This window comes from Phoca vitulina, unplaced genomic scaffold, assembly GCF_004348235.1.
Source record: "Phoca vitulina isolate PV1807 unplaced genomic scaffold, GSC_HSeal_1.0 scaffold29, whole genome shotgun sequence".
Classification (NCBI taxonomy): Eukaryota; Metazoa; Chordata; class Mammalia; order Carnivora; family Phocidae; genus Phoca; species Phoca vitulina.
Window position 1 is genome coordinate 24,993,712 of NW_022589732.1, and position 20,861 is coordinate 25,014,572.

Consider the following 20,861-nt stretch of genomic DNA (forward strand, 5'->3'; position numbering starts at 1 on the left):
AAAGTGATATATTGAGGTTCCGGCTCTGCTTTTCCTTGGTGGGTTTCATGTTTTATTACTAATGCAGAGATATTGAACATTGCTCTTTTATTTTTATTTATTTATTTATTTTTAAAGATTTTCTTTATTTTTTTTTAAGAGAGAGAGAGACAGAGAGCACAAGCAGGGGGAGGGGCAGAGGGAGAAGGGGAAGCAGACTCCCCACTGAGCAGAGAGCCGGACGTGGGGCTCCATCTCAGGACCCTGGGATCGGGATCATGACCTGAGCCAAAGGCAGATGCTTAGCCTCCTGAGCCACCCAGGTGCCATGAACATTATTCTTTTAACAGAAAACATTCTTGAAACAAAATTCAAAATAGATTTAATTACTTGTGATTAAATTTTCTTGGATATACAAATATTTTTCAAAAATATCACATAAAGGCCTCACCTAAAAATCTTTATGTCAAGAATATTGTGTTAATGTAGTAGGTAGTCTAGAGATGCTTTTACCTCCTTGGCTGATGACATTACCTGTGTCTCTGCTTCTGTTGTCAGTAGTCGTTATCAGCTCTTCAACCTCCTACATTTGTTCTAGCAAATATTTGTATTGCCTTAGTAAATTTACATGAAATGAAATCATTATAAAGAAATAAAGTAAGTTGGTTTTATTGGGGGTATAGAATTTTAGAGCAGAAAGGGTGCTCAAGAGAAATAACATTTATGGAATAATTTCTGATGCTAGATTGGAGCTTAAGTGCTTTTTATGCCATATCTCATTTAAGGTGACAGTCTATTTGAATTTTGTGTTTGGAAGAAGAAATGAGATTATCAGTCATTCCAAAAAGCTTGGAGTCAGCTCTCTCTCTCTCATAAATTAATCTTTATTCCTGTGTAGGTATATTATAGAGATTGATTTGTTTTCTTAGAGTAATGAAAAACTAAAGGAGTTCTTTTTAGGTAAATTTCTCTCAGGTTTTAAACTATGAAAATCAGTATCATTGTGGACACTGAATATGTTGTTTACTAAATTCTATACTTTTATCCTATAATTTTCAGTTATTTTTGCAATTATTTTGGTGCCTAAAATAATTTGTTATTGTGTTGGGTAACTTTATATCTATTTTACTTCTGAAATATCTAAGAATAGGTAGCTGCATTTGAGCTAGAGAAATATTAGATTTTAATCAGATCTTTTTGTCTGAATACTGACTCTTTTAAAAGGTTTTTTTTTTTATAATTTTGGGGGACATGGTTTTAAGTTGCTGCTGATAAGCTTCTGTACTAACTAGAAGTAGAGTAGAAACTACAAATCAAAAACTACCTCAAAAAATTAAAAATAGAACTACATATGATCCAGCAATTCCACTTTTGGGTATATATCTGAAGGAAGTGAAATCACTATCTTAAAGAGTTATCTACATCCCCATATTCATTGCAGCATTATCTACAATGAAGACATAGAAACAACTTGAGTATCCATCAGTGGATGAATGGATAAAGAAAATGTGATACACGCACATACACTGGAATATTCAGTCATAAAAAAGAAAGAAATCATGCTATTTACAAAAATAAAAAATGGATGGAACCTGAGGCATTATGCTAAGTGAAAGACAAATACTGTATGATCTCACTTATATGTGGAATCTAAAAAAAAAAAAACCCAAAGGCCCAGAAATAGAGAACTTATGGATTAAATTGGTTTTTGGTGATTGCCCAGGGCTTCAACTTTATTTCATAAGTTTATTTCTTTGGAAAACTGTTTCCCAAGCTTTATAACAAAGTATCACTGAACTTGGAGAAGATAGTCTGTGCATAAGTTGGAGACTTTGCCTATTCTGAAATGGAAAAATTCTTGTCTCAGCATTACTGAGTTAATGTACAGTTGGTACAAAGTTTTCAATTCTAATTGCTGACTTGCTTAGTGAGTGAATGATTGATTATAATCAACTGGAACGTGTAAGATAAAGCATGGTGACCTGAGTAGTTTTTCTGGTACAGTCAATTCTTTAGTGTGATAAATATTTTTATAAACAATTTTTCTGTTTCTCTTGGATAGTCAGTTTCTCTCCCTCCCTCTTTTTCAGGAGACCTACGTGAAAGGGTTGGAAGCCTTGATGTTTGAGTAGACAAGGTAACCATTCAAGTAAACTCTTCAGTATTGTGACAATTGAATGGGTTGATTTGATATCAAAAAAAGAATTTCAGTTATTTAAAGAAGAGTGAATTATTAACTGTGTTAATAATATTTATGTCTACCATCACTGTAAGCACTTCATGTTCATTATCTGATTTAAGCCTACCAACAGTCCTGTGAGAGATACTATTACACCTGCTCTATAGACTAGGGAACTGAAGCCCAGAAACCTACGGATTTCTGCTGTCGACACCATGCATTTGACAAGAGTTGTGATAGTGTGAAAGTAATGTTACTTCTTTCTTGCTCTTTTTCCCCCCCTCAAACTCATCTGTTCTCGTTATTTTTTCCTTTGTGGGACAATTTTGTGGGACTTCTTTGCTTCCAGAGATCAGATTTAGTTGTTGAGATGGGTTTTCTGCACTCTTTCCCCATCTTCCGTGTTCTTTTTTTTTTTTAAGATTATTTATTTATTTATTTGACAGAGAAAGAGACAGTGAGAGAGGGAACACAAGCAGGAGGAGTGGGAGAGGGAGAAGCAGGCCTCCTGCTGAGCAGGGAGCCCGATGCGGGGCTCGATCCCAGGACCCCGGGACCATGACCTGAGCAGAAGGCAGATGCTTAACGACTGAGCCACCCAGGCGCCCCCCGTATTCTTTTATGTACACTATTTTCAAGGTTATACAGTTCAGCAAGTTAAGTAGTTTGTCAGTGATTGTTCAAACAGGGATTCTCAGTCCCCACCCTCATTCCCCCTTCTCAGAGGTGACTGTTCTGGACTCTCTTTGCTGTTTGGGATTTACCTGTGGTTTCTCAAGTAATATATTTGAATTGATGTCACCTGAGTTTTCAGTTTAGGGCATAACTTGTTTATATGATTTTCTGTGTCCCTATCACTAACTGAACTCAGGAGTCTCTATCAATTGCCCAAAGTTCCTGTTTTCTGTCACATCATTTATTCTGTTAATGTCATTATCTTGAAGAAATCCCTCCCAGGGCAAAGTGCTGTGGTACTGAGTAACTTCTGCTTTCCCAGAGTGTCCAGCTCTCATTCTAGGGGCTCTCTCTTCCTCTGTGTTGGATCTTCTATTTCCTCTCTCCTGTGTTGTCTCCTTTCTTGGTTCACTCCCTCATTTTGCTCCTCTAGAGCCTCTCCTGTGCAGATATTGAATTATCTTGACTGGACCTCTAATTTCCTTGTTTTTTTCTTATTATCATGTTTTATTCTCTATTCTTTCTGATAAATATCCCTATGTTTAATTTCCAAGGTCTCTCTTTTTTAAAAGAGATTTTATTTATTTATTTGAGAGAGACAGAAAGTGCACAAGCAGGGGCAGAGGCAGAGAGAGAGGGAGAAGCAGATGGGGCTCAATCCCAGGACTCTGGGATTATGACCTGAGCTGAAGGCAGACACTTAACCGACTGAGCCACCCAGGCACCCAAATTTCCAAGGTCTCTTTTAAAAAGCATTGTATTTTCTTTGTCATGGATGTACTCTTACCTCTCCAATGATATTAATGATTGGGTTAAAATTTTTTTTTAATTTAAAAGTTCCTTCCGATGGGGTGCCTGGCTGGCTCAGTCACAGGAGTGTGCGACTCTTGATCTCCGGATCATGAGTTCGAGCCCCACGTTGGGTGTAGAGATTACTTAAAAATAAATTAAAAAAAAAATTTCTTCTGTTAACATTGTCTGTGATTCCTCTGAGTTCTTCTTTTTTCTGTCTTTTTCTCTGATGAGTAGTGATCCTGAGCTATGAAAGGTGTGGTCCTAAAAGTTGATTAGAAGCTTTGAGTTCATCACTGGTACTTGTGGACTGTGAGTTCACTGTTGGGTGACCTGGCTTTGCCATCTATTGGGGAGCACTTGATAACTCTTTCTGATTTCTTTCCCCTTTCTGAAAAGAAAAGTCTTTTAATCTCCTCCCTGGTGGGTGAAAATTTATAGCCGGTTCTCTGGGGGCTGAGTAAGGGAGAAAGGCTGAGGATTTCAGCATTCAGTATATATATGTGTTTACTTAATCCCCTGATTTCATTAAGATCTTCTCCCCACAGTGCTCGTTCCCTTTGTTCAGAAATCCTCTTCCGAGAATAATGCTCTAGAATTTTGCCTTGGTGGAAGAGGCATAGTTAACCCAAGCACATGAAATTTAGGAAGGCATGGAGAAATTAAGCTGTTTCTTAAAGAGCTTTCAACCAACCTGCCTTATTTGGTGTTCCCTTCACCTCTGTTTCCAGAGGAACCATCTGTTACCGATTCCTGGGCCTTTTGAGAATTCTGTGGACTAAGTCAGGTTGATTTTTGGCTTTCCACCTTCCTAGTTTAAGATTCAGCTTTCCTGGATCTGCTCTTAGTTACCACTGTTCTATCTGCTTGCCAGCCTGCAAACTTTTGTTTATGCCTTAAAAATACCTCATTAGCATTTTAGCTCAGTTTTGGGAAGGAATGAAATTAAATATGTATGTTCAATCTTTCCATCTTCCCAGAAACTGCTAGATTTTTTTCATTTGCTTAAGCATTTATGTATCTATTCATTTTTTTATTGTGGTAAAATACACATAAAGTTTTTAACCATTTTAAAGTGTGCAGTTCAATAGCATAAAGGTACATACATGATGTTGTGTACCCATCACCACTGTCTGGTTCCAGAACTTTTTCATCACTCCCAAAAGGAACCCCATACCCATTAAGCAGTCATTCCCTACTCCTCCCTCCCTTTCCCCAGCCCCTGGCAACCACTAATCTGCTTTCTGTCTCTGTGGATTTGCCACATCTGGTGAGACTTTTTTAGACAGGGTAATCAGGCAAGGCTTCTTTGGAGAGAGTATATTTGAGCAGAAACCTTAATGCCCCGGGGTGTGTGTGTGTGGGGTGAACCATCAGAAGTGTTGGGGAATGAATCCTGCTGCTTCTTTAGATGTACAAAGTTACAAAGTTTTTTTATTGTCACCCTGAAAACCAACAGAAGCCAAATAAGAATCATAGTTTTAAAAACCCATCAGTGAGTGAAGATACAAGGAAACCTAAATGAAACAAACTCCAGAAAGTAATGAAAGCTTCACAGTAGAGAAGAGACCCATGGCTGCTCTGGGGTAGAACAGCCCAAGGAAGAGGAACCTGCCACAGATGGGGGAAAGGAGAAACCTGCCACACTTCGGGCTGGCCTGCTGTGGCCCCATCCAGGAGGGGTGGTGTGACAGGCTAGAACCCCGAGACGCCCCAGTTGCTCCTGCACCAAAGAGCCAGTCCACTCCAGCTCTCGCCCACAGGTCTTCAGTGAGCGCTCAGGGGTGATACGCCTCAGGCTTTCAGTTATGGAAGGCTGAAGGTGGGGAAAGAGCTGGAGATGACCTCCGCCCCACCCCCACACTCTGCAACTCTGGGCTTTCAATTCCTGAGGACTGAACACAGGGCAGGAGAGGTGAGAGAAACTCCTCTAATTCATTCCAGGTCTTCCCACAACGTAGGAGGCTGCCCTCCGACAGGAAGGCTGAGGAGGAACAGGCTTGAGAGAGGTCACCTGGGCTGCAGAAAGCAAGGTGTGGGACCGGAAAGCAAAGAGAATCCCTAGCAAATGAAAAACCTGGCAGTCATGCTTAAAGCAGAGAGAGAGCTCCCATTTTCTTTTCTTTTTTCAAAATATACTTTATTTTTTGGAATAATTTTAGTTTTTTAAAGATTTATTGATTTATTTGAGAGAGAGAGTGCAAGTGAGCACAAGGGGGTGGGGAGGGGCAGAGGGAGAGGGGGAGAGAGAATCTCAAGTAGACTCCTTTCTGATCGCGGAGCCCATGGGATAGTTTTAGTTTTATAGAAGAATTGCAAAGGTAGTACAGAAAGTTCCCTATGCCCCACACTGAGTTTCCCCTATTATGAACACCTGTAGTAGTGTGGTATATTAATTATAAGTAATGAGCTAATATTGATATGTTATTTTTAACTAATGTCCATACTTTATTCACATATTCTTTGATTTTACCTAATGTCCTCTTTCTGTTCCAAGATCCCATTCAGGGTTCCACATTTCATTTAGTTGTCATGTCTCTTTTCACTCCTCTGGGCTCTGGCAATTTCTTGGACTTCCCTTGTTTTTGATGACCTTGACAGTTTTGAGGAGTATTGTTGAGGTGTTTTGTAGAATGTCCCTCTATTAGTATTTGTCTCATATTTTTCTCATGACTGGGGTGGGGTTTTAGGTTTGGGGGAGGAAGACCACAGAGGCTAATTGCCATTTTCATCACAACATATTAAGGGTACATGATTTATCAGTGTTGAATTTGAACTTGATCACCTGGTTGAGGTAGTGTTTTTCAAGTTTCTCCACTGTAAAGTTACTCTCTTTTTCTCTCTTTCCATACTGCAGTCTGTGGCAGGAAGTCACTTATTCAAAGCCCACACTTAAGAAGTGGATAGTTATGCTCTCTGTCCTTAAGGGTGGAGCATCTATGTAAATTATTTGGAATTCTCCTGTGTAGGAAATTTGTCTCTTTTCCCTCATTTATTTAGTTAGTCAATCATTTGCCTTAACAGTATGGACTCATGGATATTTATTTTATTCTTGAGGTTATAATCCAATTACTACTTTATTTTGTTGGTGAAATTGTTCCACCTTTGACCATTGGGAGCTCTTTCAATTGGCTCTTATGTCTCTTTGATATAACCCTATCAATGTGTGTATATGTGAGAGAGAGAGAGAGAGAGCACTTTCTTACTTTTGGCACTATGTGATGCTCCAGGTTTATTTGTATATTTCCTGCCACAGTCCTTCAGTCAGCCATTTCTCCAAGGAGCCCTGGTACCTTTTATTAGAGAATGGGGAAACCAAGATTGAGGTGTTAGATGTGCTTGTTGCTCCTGGGGTGTTGTGCTGAGGCCCTCTCAGCTGACAGAGCCAGGAAATATATGTGCATTTACTAATCTGTATATATACACATATCTATAAATATTTCTATGTATACCCATCTATATCTATTTTTTTTAAATTTTTTTTTTTAAGATTTTATTTATTTGTGAGAGAGACAATGAGCGACAGAGAGCATGAGAGGGAGGAGGGTCAGAGGGAGAAGCAGACTCCCTGCCGAGCAGGGAGCCCGATGCAGGACTCGATCCAGGGACTCCAGGATCATGACCTGAGCCGAAGGCAGTTGCTTAACCAACTGAGCCACCCAGGCGCCCCTACCCATCTATATCTATATTAAGCTAAATATGAGTTCATACTGACATGTCCAACTCAAATCCATTGCCGCTTAGAACATTCTAAATTCCTCCCCTTGTTTATCTGTAAACTCTTACTCTCGTAGTGAGAAACCTGGCTCACACCATCTGCCACCTGTTTACTTAATTATTCAGTCACAGTGTACGTATAAAGCCCTCCCATGGTTTTGAAAGCCCACGGCTTGGCTGTGAAACACAGGCAGGTCTCTGGAATCCTACCTGGGCTTGGATCCCAGGCCCTGCTCTAGCAAAAGTCCTGATTCCCACCCTCTAAATATTTGAAGCCAGTGATAGACTGCATCAGACTAAAGCTGCACCAAAGCCCAGACCCAGATTAATGACAGATGAGACTGACTCAGACCCCATGCCAGTGGCCTGACAGAAGGGTCATGTCTCTTTCAAGAAGTGAAATATTACTTACTTCAATCATGAATGTGTTTTTATTTATTTTATTTATTTATTTTTAAGATTTTATTTATTTATTTGGCAGAGAGAGACACAGTGAGAGAGGGAACACAAGCAGGGGGAGTGGGAGAGGGAAAAGCAGGTTTCCCGCGGAGCAGGGAGCCCGATGTGGGGCTTGATCCCAGGACCCTGGGATCATGACCTGAGCCGAAGGCAGATGCTTAATGACTGAGCCACCCAGGCACCCCATGAATGTATTTTGATACAGAATATCTGGCTTATAATAAAAAATTAGAAGACACAAGAAAAAGCAGGAAAATGTGACCAAATATCAGGAGAGGAAATAGGCAGGAGAGGGAGACCCAGAGGTGACCCAGGTGGTAGAATTATCAGACAGGGACTTAAAGAAAACTATGAAAAAAAGAATGCTAGAGGACCTACTGGTAAAGGTGGACAACATGCATGAGCAGATGGGGATTTTTAGCAGAGTCATGGAAACTACCATGGAACCAAATAGAAATTCTAGAAATGAAAACTACAATATTAGAAGTGAAGATTGGGCTTACACATGGGCTTAACAGCTCTTCACATGTCAGAAGAAAGGATCAGTGAACGTGGAGCCCTGTTGATGGCACATTCCAACGTGACAAATGAGAGAGCAGAGAGGAGGGGAGAGGGAGAAAAGAGCTCCTCCACCTGTGGGATAATGTCAGTCTAATGTATGTGTACTTGGGGTTTTCGAAAGAGGAGAGAAGTGGCAGAAGACATTCTTGAAGAGACCATGGTCAAGAACTTCTAAAATTGATGATGGAAGACCTCAATTCACAGAATCGAGAGTTCAGGAAGCCCCAAGTAAGTTAAATACAAAACAAAACAAACCAAGGAATCAACAACAAAAATCCCAGACCTACGCACATCATTATCAAACTGCTGAAAACTGAAGATCAGTCGATCTCACAAGCAAGTGAATAAAAGACACAGTAAATACATGGGAATAACAGTATGAATTATGGCTAAATACCCACCAGAAAGAACTAGAGGCTTGAAGACAAGGGAATGACATCCACAAAAGTGCTGAAGGAAACAAAACAAAAACACCCTGTCAGCCTAGAATTCTATCTCGAGCAGGAAGTCTACAAAAATCAAGGTAAATCAAAGATATTTTCACACAGATTAAAAAGTGAAAGAATTTGTCTCTAGCAGATGTGAACTGCCAAGAGATGCTAAAAAATGTTCCTCAAGGTAAAGATAAAAAGACCAGATGGAACCTTGGAATGAAAAGAATGGAGAACACCAGGAATGGTAAATACTTTTACCAATATGCAGGAAAACTTTCTGGTACCTTCATGTATAATAGATACAGACAGACTATTGGGTATTTAAAGCAGAAATATTAACATATGTGGGGTTTACAGCTTATATAGAAATAGAATATAATACCACAGAATGCCAGAAGAGGGAAATGGAATTATGCTGTCATAAATTTTGTACACTGAATTAGTGTGCTTTTATTTGTGTGTAGACTGTAATAACTTCAAGGTGCATATTTTAATCTCTAGAACAACCACTAAAAAATAACACAAAGAGGGATACTATAAAAGTGGTACATCTTCCTGTGTAGGATTAACCGCCTTGAAAATTGCTCTCCTATTATAAACTGAAAAACAGGATTAAAATATATGAAACAGCTGCTTTCAGACATTGGAAAACGGTCAGTGCAGGATGGCAATCCTTGAAAGATATGACATGAGCACTGTAGGTGCCCCAGCACACTGCCTGTAGGCACTTTGTGGATTGCAGTAGAGTAGGGAACCCCAGATAGAGCCCAGGAGAGTTTAGAGAAGCCAAAGCACCTAGAATTTGTGGGATAAAAAACTGGAGCAGAGGGCACGACACAGAAATCCATAGAACTAGGAGATCTATAGAAGGGTCCTCTAGAATCTTTTGTTGAATACTCATCTGCATATGCAAAGTATGAACCCCACAATGCTGGGGAAAGCCACACTGGAAATCAGCATGCTGAATAATTCCAGGAGCTCACACAGAGCTTGGAATAGTGTGTGTTTCTACTTGGCATCGATGACTGTTTCATACATGGGCATTGGCTGGACATCTCGGGGTGGGGTTAAATTAGCCATAGACTGAAGCCCCCTCTAAACCCACCCTAACAAAGCTCAGAAGCATGTTTGGAAAGAATCAAATGAATTGTAAGTAACTCAACCGTGTGCCAAAACTGAATCCATCACTCTTTAAATGAATACAGTAAAAACCAACACCCAGCAATTAAAATGTCCAGCATCAAATAATTGAGTGGGAGGAAAATATTTCTACCAGTTTTATGTGTCAAAGGACTTGTATCTAGGGGATATAAAGAACTGCAAAAACCCAAGAGCAAAATGAGAAAAGAGGAGTAGTCCAGTAACAAAATGAGAAAAAGCCATGACTTTCCAAAGGAGGACATACTAATGGTCAGTAAACACTTGCAAAGGCACTCAGCATCACTTAGTCAGCAGGGGAGTAATGCAACCTAAACTCACCACCTAAACTCACAACGAGATACCATTTCACACCCTCTAGAATGACTAACAAGAGAAAGACTAAGTTTACTTAGCATGGGGGACGATGTGATGCAGCTGGAAGCACACACTGCTGGTGATTGTGCAAAATGGTACAGCTACTTTGGAGAGGCATTTGGCAATTTCTAATGAAATTAAACACATATCTATCCTCTGATTTGTCAGTTCTACTCCTAGGTATTTAATGAAGAAAAAGGAAAACACGTGTCCACAAATTTATTATTCAAAAGTATTCATTGCAGCCTTATTCATAATAGCTAAGAGTTGGAAACAACTGAAATGTCCATCTACAGGAATATGGATAAATTGTAGTTGTTCACAGTTCCCAACAACTGATACACGCAGCAACACAGATGAGTCTCAAAACCACTGTGTGAAGTCAAAGAAACTAGACATAAATGAACATAAACTATATGGGTTATATGAAGTCCAAGAAAAGGCAAAAACTATTCTACACTGATAGAAATCAGAAAATAATTGTAGGTTGGAGAGGGAGGGACCGTATTGAGGAAAGAACCGGAGGGAACTTCCTGAGGTCCATGCAAATGTGCCACGTCTTGTTTTGGCTGATGGCTACGTGGGTGCAGATAGTTGTGAATAGTCACTGGGCAGGAATCTTAAGACCTGTGCCTATTATTGAATGTTTAATTACAAACATTTTAAATTTAAAAAATTTAAAAACTAGTAAACAGGAGTCTAGGGGAAGAATGTTAATGCAAGTGCTCCTAGGTGCTTTAAGATATTATTATTATTACTATTTAAAAAATATTGTATTTATTTATTTGTCAGAGAGAGACAGAGAGAACATAAGTAGGGAGAGCTGCAGGCACAGGGAGAAGCAAGCTCCCTGCTGAGCAAGGAGCCCGATGATGTTGATGATGATGCTGCTGACCTGGGACTCAACCCCAGGCCCCTGGGGTCATGACCTGAGCCAAAGGCAGTTGCTTAACTGATGAGCCACCCAGGCACCCCACACTTAAAGATATTGAAGGTGAAAGGGAGAAAGTGTAAGGTTAGGTCAGGTAGGTAGCTCTGTCATCTGTACTTTGTTAACATTTACTTTCTGTTTCAATTCTGAGCAACAGGTTTTAAAATTTGAGGAGCGTAGGCTCTGACGTCCTGCCTCCAGCCCCTGCTCCATGACCTCCAGGCTGTGTGACCCGGGCCAAGTGTTCCGAGTGGGGAACAGGGAAAGCAGCCAGGAGGCTGTTGCCAATCATCCAGACCATGGTGGTTTGCATCAGGGCGATGGCAGGTGAAGGGGGATAAAAGTAGACAAATTCTAAAGGAATCTTAAAGGGAGGGCTAAAGGGATTTGATGAGTTAAGAGAAAAAGAAAGCCATCAGTGAGAACGCCAAGCTTTTTGGCTTGAGGAACTGGAAGGATGGAGTCCCCGTTGGCTAAGTGTGACTTTTTACAAAGGAATGTCAGGGCTTAGGCTGCAAAGTTCTTTTTTTTTTCCCCCCTTGGTTTGTTCGTTTTGTTTTTCATATTTTTTTAGGGAATGGGTGGAGATGGTAGCAAGCCCAGGGGTTGGCAGGCAGACCTCTGGAGCCCAGCTTATGCTTAGAGATCGTGATTACCTCTCTTAGAGTTCGGTCCTTTTGCTATTAAGTGGTGTGTGGGTGGGGGAGAAGCAGAGTGCGATATTTTAGGATTTGACTGGAATTCCTTCGAAAGCGTGAGCCTTGGACAAGTTGACATCTTGCTGTCTGAGACATTTTCCAGGAAGACTGGATCCAAAAGGTTTATTTATTTATTTTTAAGATAGATAGATTTTATGTATTTATGTATTTATTTATTTGTCAGAGAGAGAGAGAAAGCACAAGCAGGGGGAGTGGCAGGCAGAGGGAGAAGCAGGCTCCCTGCTCAGCAAGGAGCCCCATGTGGGACTCGATCCCAGGATCCTGGGATCATGACCTGAGCTGGAGGTAGACACTGAACTGACTGAGCCACCCAGGGGCCTGGGATCCAAAAGGTTTAATACCTTTTGTCTGCAGTTTCATAAGTACCTGTCTGCAGAACCTGACGGCCAGGTTCTTTTTTCCCCCTTGGTTGCCAAACACGTTAATTCTCTTCTCTACGTCATTTAATTCTTATCTCCGTTGTGAGATTCTCAAATGCATGTTGTAATTTTCAGATACTGGTTCAACCTTATTTCCATTAGTATTTCATTATTTAAAAAATTGTAGAGGAGGGGCTCCTGGGTTGCTCAGTAGGTTAAATGACTGTCTGCCTTGGGCTCAGGTCGTGATCTTGAGGTCTTGGGACGAGCCCCACGTTGGGGCTCCCTGCTCAGTGGGGAGTCTGCCTCTCTCTCTTCCTCTGCTCCTTCCCCACTGCTTGTGCTCTCTCTCTCAAAATAAATAAATGAAAAGTCTTTAAAAAAATTGTACAGGAAAACTGAACAGAATGTTTCCTTTCTCCCTTAAATTGTTCCTATTATTATAATGTTTCTGATAAAATGTATTAAGAGGCACACTCTTCACTAGTAGAACATTTATTCATGTATTTGCGTGGTTCTTTTAACTTGGTGACTATATAATGTGTCTCTAAACCAAGACATTTGAAGAGTGGAAAGGGAAACTGACTGACCAGGCCACCAGGATAGCACGGTTAAACTAAGACTCTTCTGGGCAAATCCAAGTGTCTAGTCACTATATTCTGATGGTAAAAAAGCAGCTAGATTAAGGCTCGCTTCCTGTTTAAATGCTGGGACTTCACTGGGAGAAAGGCGCTTGCCTGCAGTAGGGTGTGGGAAGGAGACATTCCCACCGTGTTGCACGCAAGACTAAGGAGGCTCACTGTACTGCACCAACATGAGGTGGCAGTGGGACCGTGATGATGTTCCTCATTTGAAAACCAGTGCATTGCAAAGGAAATCAAGGTCATGCAAGGAGATTTAAGGAATTGGTTGTCTGCTCCCGGGTTTGCCTTAGTAGCTATTAGTTTAGTTACAAGAATGAGGAGTAGCTTTAAACCTCAGTTGCTTTTGTTTTTAGGACAAATACTATCTTTTATCCTTTCGTAGGTCGCATAAAGTGTGGCACTGTTCTGTCATTTTAAATGGGAAATTCAGGTACTAGCATTTAGTGCCTATTGGTGACTCTTAAGAGTAGAGATCAGCGTGAATGTACATAATAAGGGGGGTTAGTAGTACTCTATGTCACTCCTTAGCACGTAAGATAATAGATTGGACTGATTCAATGAGGTTAAAGCATAAAAGAGCTATTTCTTTTTTGCCACTACTTGTATCAGTTACCATGGAGAACACATATTTTTCTTACATAGGAGGGGAAATGGTTTCTAACTTCAATATAAATAGTGGTAAACTGAATACAGTGTTTTATTTTTTATTTTTATTTTTCTTTAAGATTTTATTTATTTGACAGAGAGAGAGACACACAGAGAGAGAGCGCACAAGCAGGGTGAGTGGGAGAGGGAGAAGCAGGCTTCCCGCGGAGCAGGGAGCCCAATGCGGGGCTCGATCCCAGGACCCTGGGACCATGACCTGAGCCAAAGGCAGACGCTTAACGACTGAGCCACCCAGGCGCCCCAGAATACAGTGTTTTAAAATATAAAATACAACCTTTCCATATATAATTTTTTATAGTCTCCTTGTTTTATATATAGAGGACATTTTTTTGTGATATTATATATCTTTATGATTTTTAGTGGCTGTGTAGTTTGCCTTTGTATGGATGTGCCGTAACTTATTTAACCGACCTCAATGGATGTACTTTGTCCTCACTTTTTTTTTTTAACATTTTACACAATACTGCTATGAATATCCTTGTTGCTAAGTCAGTGAGAGTGTATACGATGTTTCTTCCTTGAGGTTAAACTCTTAGGAGTATAATTGTGGGGCCAAAGGGATGCAGAATTTTAAGACTTTTGACATACATCGCCATATTGCCCTCCAGAGAGGCTTTACTAGTTTAAACCCCTATGGGTAGAAGTCATTTCCCTGCACCCTGGTAACTTTGAAATGAATCTTTGCTAGTTTGATAGGTAGAAATGTTTTCTCACTAACTTATTAATTTTTCTTTCATATTATTAGGAAGACATATGTTTTCTTTGTTTTTAACCATGTATTTTTTCTGTGCTATATACCTGCTTATCTTCTTACCCCATTTTTTTTTATTACTTTGTGTGCCCGTTTGTGCACGTGCTTGCAAACTCCTCATATATTAAGGATATTCATTTAAATGTAATTTAAAATTCACTGGTTTTTTTTCTATTCAGACATATCTAGGGAAATGCAAATGTAACAGCAGTAAAGTAGCTCAGTACCCTTACCAGTAAAATTATTTTTTCAGGTGCTAATGAAGTTGTGTCAAACTGGAACTTTCAGTTGTCATCTGTGGCATTATAAACTGTTCAGTTCTTTTGCAAACAACACGATAATACATATTAAGAGCCATAACAATGGACATATCTTTGACCCAATAATCCCATACCTGGGAGTTTACTACCAGAAAATAATTGAAAAGTGATGTTGAATGCCCCAAATCATTTATTGCAGCAAGGGCTTATACTAATGACAAGTTAGAAACAAATTAATGAATTGGAGAGTAATGGTTAACTAAATTAGATTCATCATTAGAGTATTAAGTGAGCACTAAAAATGATTAGGAAGATTATAGATTGACATAAAAGGGTGGCCCTATAAAACCATTGAAGCAGAATACAAAATTATTTCAATTTTATGGTTATAACTATGTAAAAATACACATAAAAAGCAAAACTTTGGAGGAAACACCACAGGTTGGTTTTTGTCTTACCAAGTATGTGTGTGTAGAGTTTCTAAGGTTTGAGACTAACATTTACTGAGGGAGTACCGTGTGCCCATCTCACAACAACACTGTAAGACAGGGCATGATGTTATTCTCAACAGACAGATAAAGAAACTTAATTCTCATTTGACATGTACAGAAATTTAACTTTTTATTATAGTTTTCAGATATCTACAAAAGGAGCAAGAATAGTAATTCTGAGCCCCGTGTAACTATCACCTACCTTCTACAATTTCAAGTTTACATTTTTAGTAAGTTGCAGAGTTGTAACCGTATCTATCCTACTCCGAAACCCATGCTTCTCATCACAACCCTGTCTTGCCTCTTCATTTTGTCATTTAATGCTATTGAATAACTTTATGATGCTTAGTGTTTTTGGTAAAATGGACATGGAAAGGCATTATAACAGTGAGTTTTATAAGGCGGAGAAAGCACTCTCTTTTAACCACATATATTTTGTAATAAGCATTTTTAGTTGCAGTGTTTTGCAAAGACAAAACTTGCTGATACAGTTCATCCTGTTTTATAAATCTTTGACCCATTCATCAGACTCTGACCACTCTAAAGATAAAGGGTTATGGCTGTATTGGCTGTATTCACTTTCTAACTGAAGTGGCCTTCTGCAGATTGAGAAATTGGCTAATTATTAACTACGGTAATGGATATGTACTTGCAAGTTTCATCTGGTATCTTAATGAGCTTTAACCCTCTGAGTACACCCCAAACAAATCCTAGAATCATTGCAATTTATCAGTTGTCTATAACTTAACTTTCCACTCTGTGTATTTTTGCTTGATAAATATTTTGTTTCCCCCCGCCCTCACCACATCCTATTCCCCTGTTCACACATTCACAACTCCTGTCAATTATAGGATTTTGTAGCAGCAGTCTTAGATATAAAGACCTTCAAAAAAATTCCTCTTTTTTGAATTAACAGGACCATACTTTCTAGTCCATTTTTTGGTGTGTTTTTGGTGTGTGAAGTTCCACACTTACAGGAAGTGTGTCTTTAGACAAGTAAAGGCATACTGAAATAATTATGAGGGACAGATAACCTTGCGTTTTATAGAACTGATTCATTTCAGACATCTCTTGTCCTGGGAGATCTCTGAATTCTCAAGATGCCCTGTGTCACCCCTGTGTGCTTCCCCATCTTCCACTGCCCAGAGGGCACCTAGGGCTCTGAATCTTGGGGACCTATGGCCTCATGACCTAGTAACCATAAACCATACTAGAGTTGAGTCCAAGGGCTATATAATCCGGTCTGGATACAGTGTCATTTAGTCAGATTTTCCCTTCAAGAAAGAGGCTAAATAGAATATTGCTTTTTTATCTACTGTGATTTTATCAAATATAGCAAGATTAGAAGTATGTCTGACACTAGGGCATGTGGTTGGTTAAATATAGATTGGTAAAGCATAATTGGATATTTTGTAGTTAAATGAATGAGACTGGATGAAATTCGGCAGTGTTGTGTGGAGTGAAAAGAAGAAGTGGTCCAAGAAGAAAGAGAGAAAGAACCAGAGAGGTAGAGGAAATAGGAAAGCATAGCATTCCAGAAACGGAGGGAAGAGAGTTTTACAATTAGAGTCGTCCAGTACTGTGAGTACTTATTTGATGATTTGGACTTCACTGTTGTCTCAACAGAGGTAAGAAATAGAAGTCCGATTGTAGGACATTCAGGAGGAAAGGTTAAGTGAGGACGCAGAAGCAGTGAGTGTCTTAGAGTCTCTGTAAACGTTCTCAAGACTTCCTGTAGCACATGTGTCTCTTGGGTAAGGCAACTGAAGCTGCTTTCCTGGCTCCTGTGCTGGGGTGTGGAGGAGGGGGACTTGGGGGCTGTATTGTACTCCTTTTTTTCTGAATTTATTTAAATTTAAATTTGTCACTAACTGTAGTCCAAAGAGCCTAGGAAAAATGCAGATAATGGGCAGTCCTGCTTTGGTTGATTGCCCCCGCCTTCTGCCTTTTAGGGACACCCCTGAATTTAATCCTGTGGCAGCTCAATATCACTATTTTATAATTGTCATTTTATCACTCCCATTAGACTATAAGCTCCTTAAAGCTCCTTGTTGTTGTCGCTGACTTCCCATTACCTAGCATAATGCCCAGCACACAGTATTAAGTATTTGTTATATGAAGGATTGAATGAATAAACCAACAATTATCTGTCTCTTAAGCACAAAGTAATTCCAATCTGATGCTCTCACAGAATCAAAAAAGAACGTTTCAGGAAAGAGGGACTTATAAAAAGTTTGAAATGGCAGTAAGATAAGAATCGAAAACTGACCTTTGGATTTGGCTCGTAAAGGGCATTGGTTTTCATAGTAAAAAGCGTTATAGCAAAATGATTGGAGTAAGAGCCGTATTTAAGTGAGTTGAAGAATAAATGAGAAGTAAGAACAAAGAAACACCATAGTAGTTTTCTTTTTTTCAAAAAAGATTTTTATTTGAGAGAGAGTTTGTGAGAGAGAATGAGCAGGGGGAGCAGCAGAGGGAGAGGGAGAAACAGGTTCCCCATTGAGCAGGGAGCCTGACACGGGACTGGATCCCAGGAACCCGGGATCATGACCTGAGCTGAAAGCAGACACTTAACCAACTGAGCCACCCAGGTGCCGTAGAAGTTTGTTTTTTTTGTTTTGTTTTAAGAAACCATTGGAGAGAAACCCAGAGATTTGAGAGAGGGAAAGTCATTATCATAGTAATTTTATGCATTTGATATGAATATAAGTATTCTCACCTGCATGTCAGCATATTTTATTTCTCCCTCTTTTTTTAAATAATTTTTTTAAGGATTTTTATTTATTTATTGAGAGAGAGAATGATAGAGAGAGAGCATGAGAGGGAGGAGGGTCAGAGGGAGAAGCAGGCTCCCTGCTCAGCAGGGAGCCCAATGCGGGAGTTGATCCCAGGACTCCAGGATCATGACTTGAGCCGATGGCAGTCGCTCAACGAACTGAGCCACTGGGGCGCGCTCTTCTGCTTGATTTTAATGCATCTTTACAACTTGAAGGTTTTGGCTGTGCTATTTGGGAGCCCCCTAGTGGCCAATTTAATAATGACATATAAGTAGTCAAATGTTAATGATCCACTAGACCAGTTATTCCTTATGCAGATTATTCTTTCTGCGAGGAAAGTAACTAGTAAGGCTTATAGTAATTAGTGAGGCTTAGTCCTTTTTTATCTGTCAAAACTTGACACCTAAACTTGCTGTAATTTTGTTTCCATAATAATAATTTACTATTATAAACCTTGAAAATTGCAGTATATCTTTGTTTAGTTGCTAACACATTACTAATTGCCATCATTGTGCTCAACTCTTACTCTGCAGTGTTAGATTTAGGTCCATTGTTCTACAGACCATCATATTCAGTTTGGAGATTGTGAAAGAAAAGCCTGATTACCAAGCAAAAAAGATTTGATTATTATGAAAATAATACATATTCGTTATTCATCACAATAAAACTTTTAAAATATAGAAAAATTTTAAAAATCATCCTTAATGTTGCTTCTCAATGTTTTTCTTTCTAGGATTTTTTTATATTATAAAATATATCTGGGAACGCCTGGGTGGCTCAGTTGTTAAGCGTCTGCCTTAGGCTCAGGTCATGATCTCGGGGTCCTGGGATCGAGCCCGCATCAGGCTCCCTGCTCGGCAGGAAGCCTGCTTCTCCTTCTCCCGCTCCCCCTGCTTGTGTTTCCTCTCTCTCTCTCTCTCTGTCAAATGAATAAATAAGTAAAATCTTTAAAAAAAATAAAATATATCTGAACAATATAAGGAACACTTCTTTTTTTTTTTTTTTTTTTAAGGTTTTATTTATTTGACAGAGAGAAAGACAGCCAGAGAGGGAACACAAGCAGGGGGAGTGGGAGAGGGAGAAGCAGGCTTCCCGCGGAGCAGGGAGCCTGATGTGGGGCTCGATCCCAGGACCCTGGGATCATGACCTGAGCCGAAGGCAGACGCTTAACGACTGAGCCACCCAGGCACCCCAGGAACACTTCTTTAACCACACCTCATTAAAAAAAAAACCAAGCGTGTTCAGTACAGTTCAAGCCCTTTGTGTACCTTTACCTATTACATCCTCATTCCTCCCTCCTGAAGGTAACCACAATCCTGAATTTGGTGTATTATTCTCAGGCATATTTAAAAATTCAGTATATCATAATTTAATACTGACAGCTATACTTGTGGTGAACATAGCATAATGTATAAACTTGTCGAATCAGAGTCACTGAGTTGTACACCTGAAATTAATGTAACATTGTATGTCAACTATACTCAAATTAAAAAAAATTTTTTTAAAGATTTTATTTATTTATTTGACACAGAGAGAGAGACACAGTGAGAGAGGGAACACAAGCAGGGGGAGTGGGAGAGGGAGAAGCAGGCTCCCTACTGAGTAAGGAGCCTGATGTGGGGCTTGATCCCAGGACCCTGGGATCATGACCTGAGCTGAAGCCAGACACTTAACCGACTGAGCCACCCAGGCGCCCCCCCCCTTTTTAAAAAATATTTTATTTACAAATTGTTTTTTTTCATGTAAAATTGTATTTGTGGGGAGCCTGGGTGACTCAGCCGGTTGAGCATCTGATTGTTGATCTCAGTTCAGGTCTTGATCTCAGGGTCATGAGTTCAAGCCCGGCACTGGGCTCCATGCTGGGCATGGAGCCTACTTAAAAAAAAATTGTATTTGTAAGATGTATCCATGTTGACATGTAACTCTTGGTTACTTCTTTTTGCTGCCATATGGTAATCTTTCTCTGAATATTCCATGATGGATCCGTTCTCCTCTTCATGGACTTCTAGGTTCTAAACTTTTGCTTAAAAAGTCTCCATGATCATTCTTGTACATGTTTTCTTCTGTATATATACATGTATATGTATATGTATATGTATAAATAAAACCCCCAGAGTTCTCCGGGGCAGAAACTTGGAAGTGGAATTATTTAACCAAATGTGGTATGTGCATCCTCAGCTTTACCAAATTGTTCTTCAAAGTGGAATGCCAACTTACTATTCTACCAGCAGTGTGAGAGTTCCTCAATCTTGGCTATCGTTAGACTGCTTAAATCTTTCTGCAGTCCTGCGAGTATGAACAGTATCTCTTAAGAACAGCAAAGAGAAGACTTGTATTATAGGATATTTAAAGCATGTACGAAAGCAGAGTGATTAGTGCAGTGAACCTCTATGTGTTTTGTCACCCTTATCAACGCATGGCCCTTCTTGTTTTATCTACAACCTTACTCCATCTCCCTTCCCAGGGTTCTAAAGGAATCTGAGATGTCACCCCGTCTTACCTGCAGACACTCATGCATCTCTAGCACTAACTCTTTCATACATAGCCTCGGTAGCATTATCCCACTAAAAAATAACAACAATCCCTTAATGTTATTAAATTTAGTTTCTCTAGTTGTTTTGTAATATTTTTACATTTGTGTCTTCAAATCAGGATCTAAATAAGGTTCATACATTATAATTGATCTCAGTCTACAGATTCCCTCCGTTTTCCCTTACAACATCTACCTTGTGATGTTAGCAGTCATTAATGATTATTGCCAAAAAAATACACTCATTCATCAGGAGTTGCAAAATGGTGCTATTCTGTCATTTCTTTTTTGTTTGTTTATCAGCAGGATACCTCTGTAAAAGAGCTTTTTTCTCTTCAAATAGCTGGTCTTCTCAAGATACTGTTAGTAAAGAAAGAAAGGATAAGATTCTTTCCTTTCATTCACCAGCTTTTAAAGGAATT

General features: G+C 39.6%; 1 protein-coding gene across 9 annotated transcripts in view; it reads left to right on the plus strand.

Annotated features, from left to right (window-relative positions):
- The window catches only part of SHLD2 (shieldin complex subunit 2), a 79,825-nt gene that overhangs the window by 24,009 nt on the left and 34,955 nt on the right, over nt 1–20,861 (plus strand). For 6 of the 9 annotated variants that reach the window (XM_032423999.1, XM_032424003.1, XM_032424000.1 and 3 more), the window contains exon 2: nt 2,070–2,116. The exons of 1 other annotated variant lie outside the window; for it this stretch is intronic. The gene's annotated coding sequence lies outside the window, so the exon portion shown is untranslated. Of the gene's footprint in view, nt 1–1,605; nt 2,117–20,861 lie in introns of those variants that run through there. 2 more of the 9 variants (XM_032423997.1, XM_032424005.1) reach the window with 1 other exon arrangement.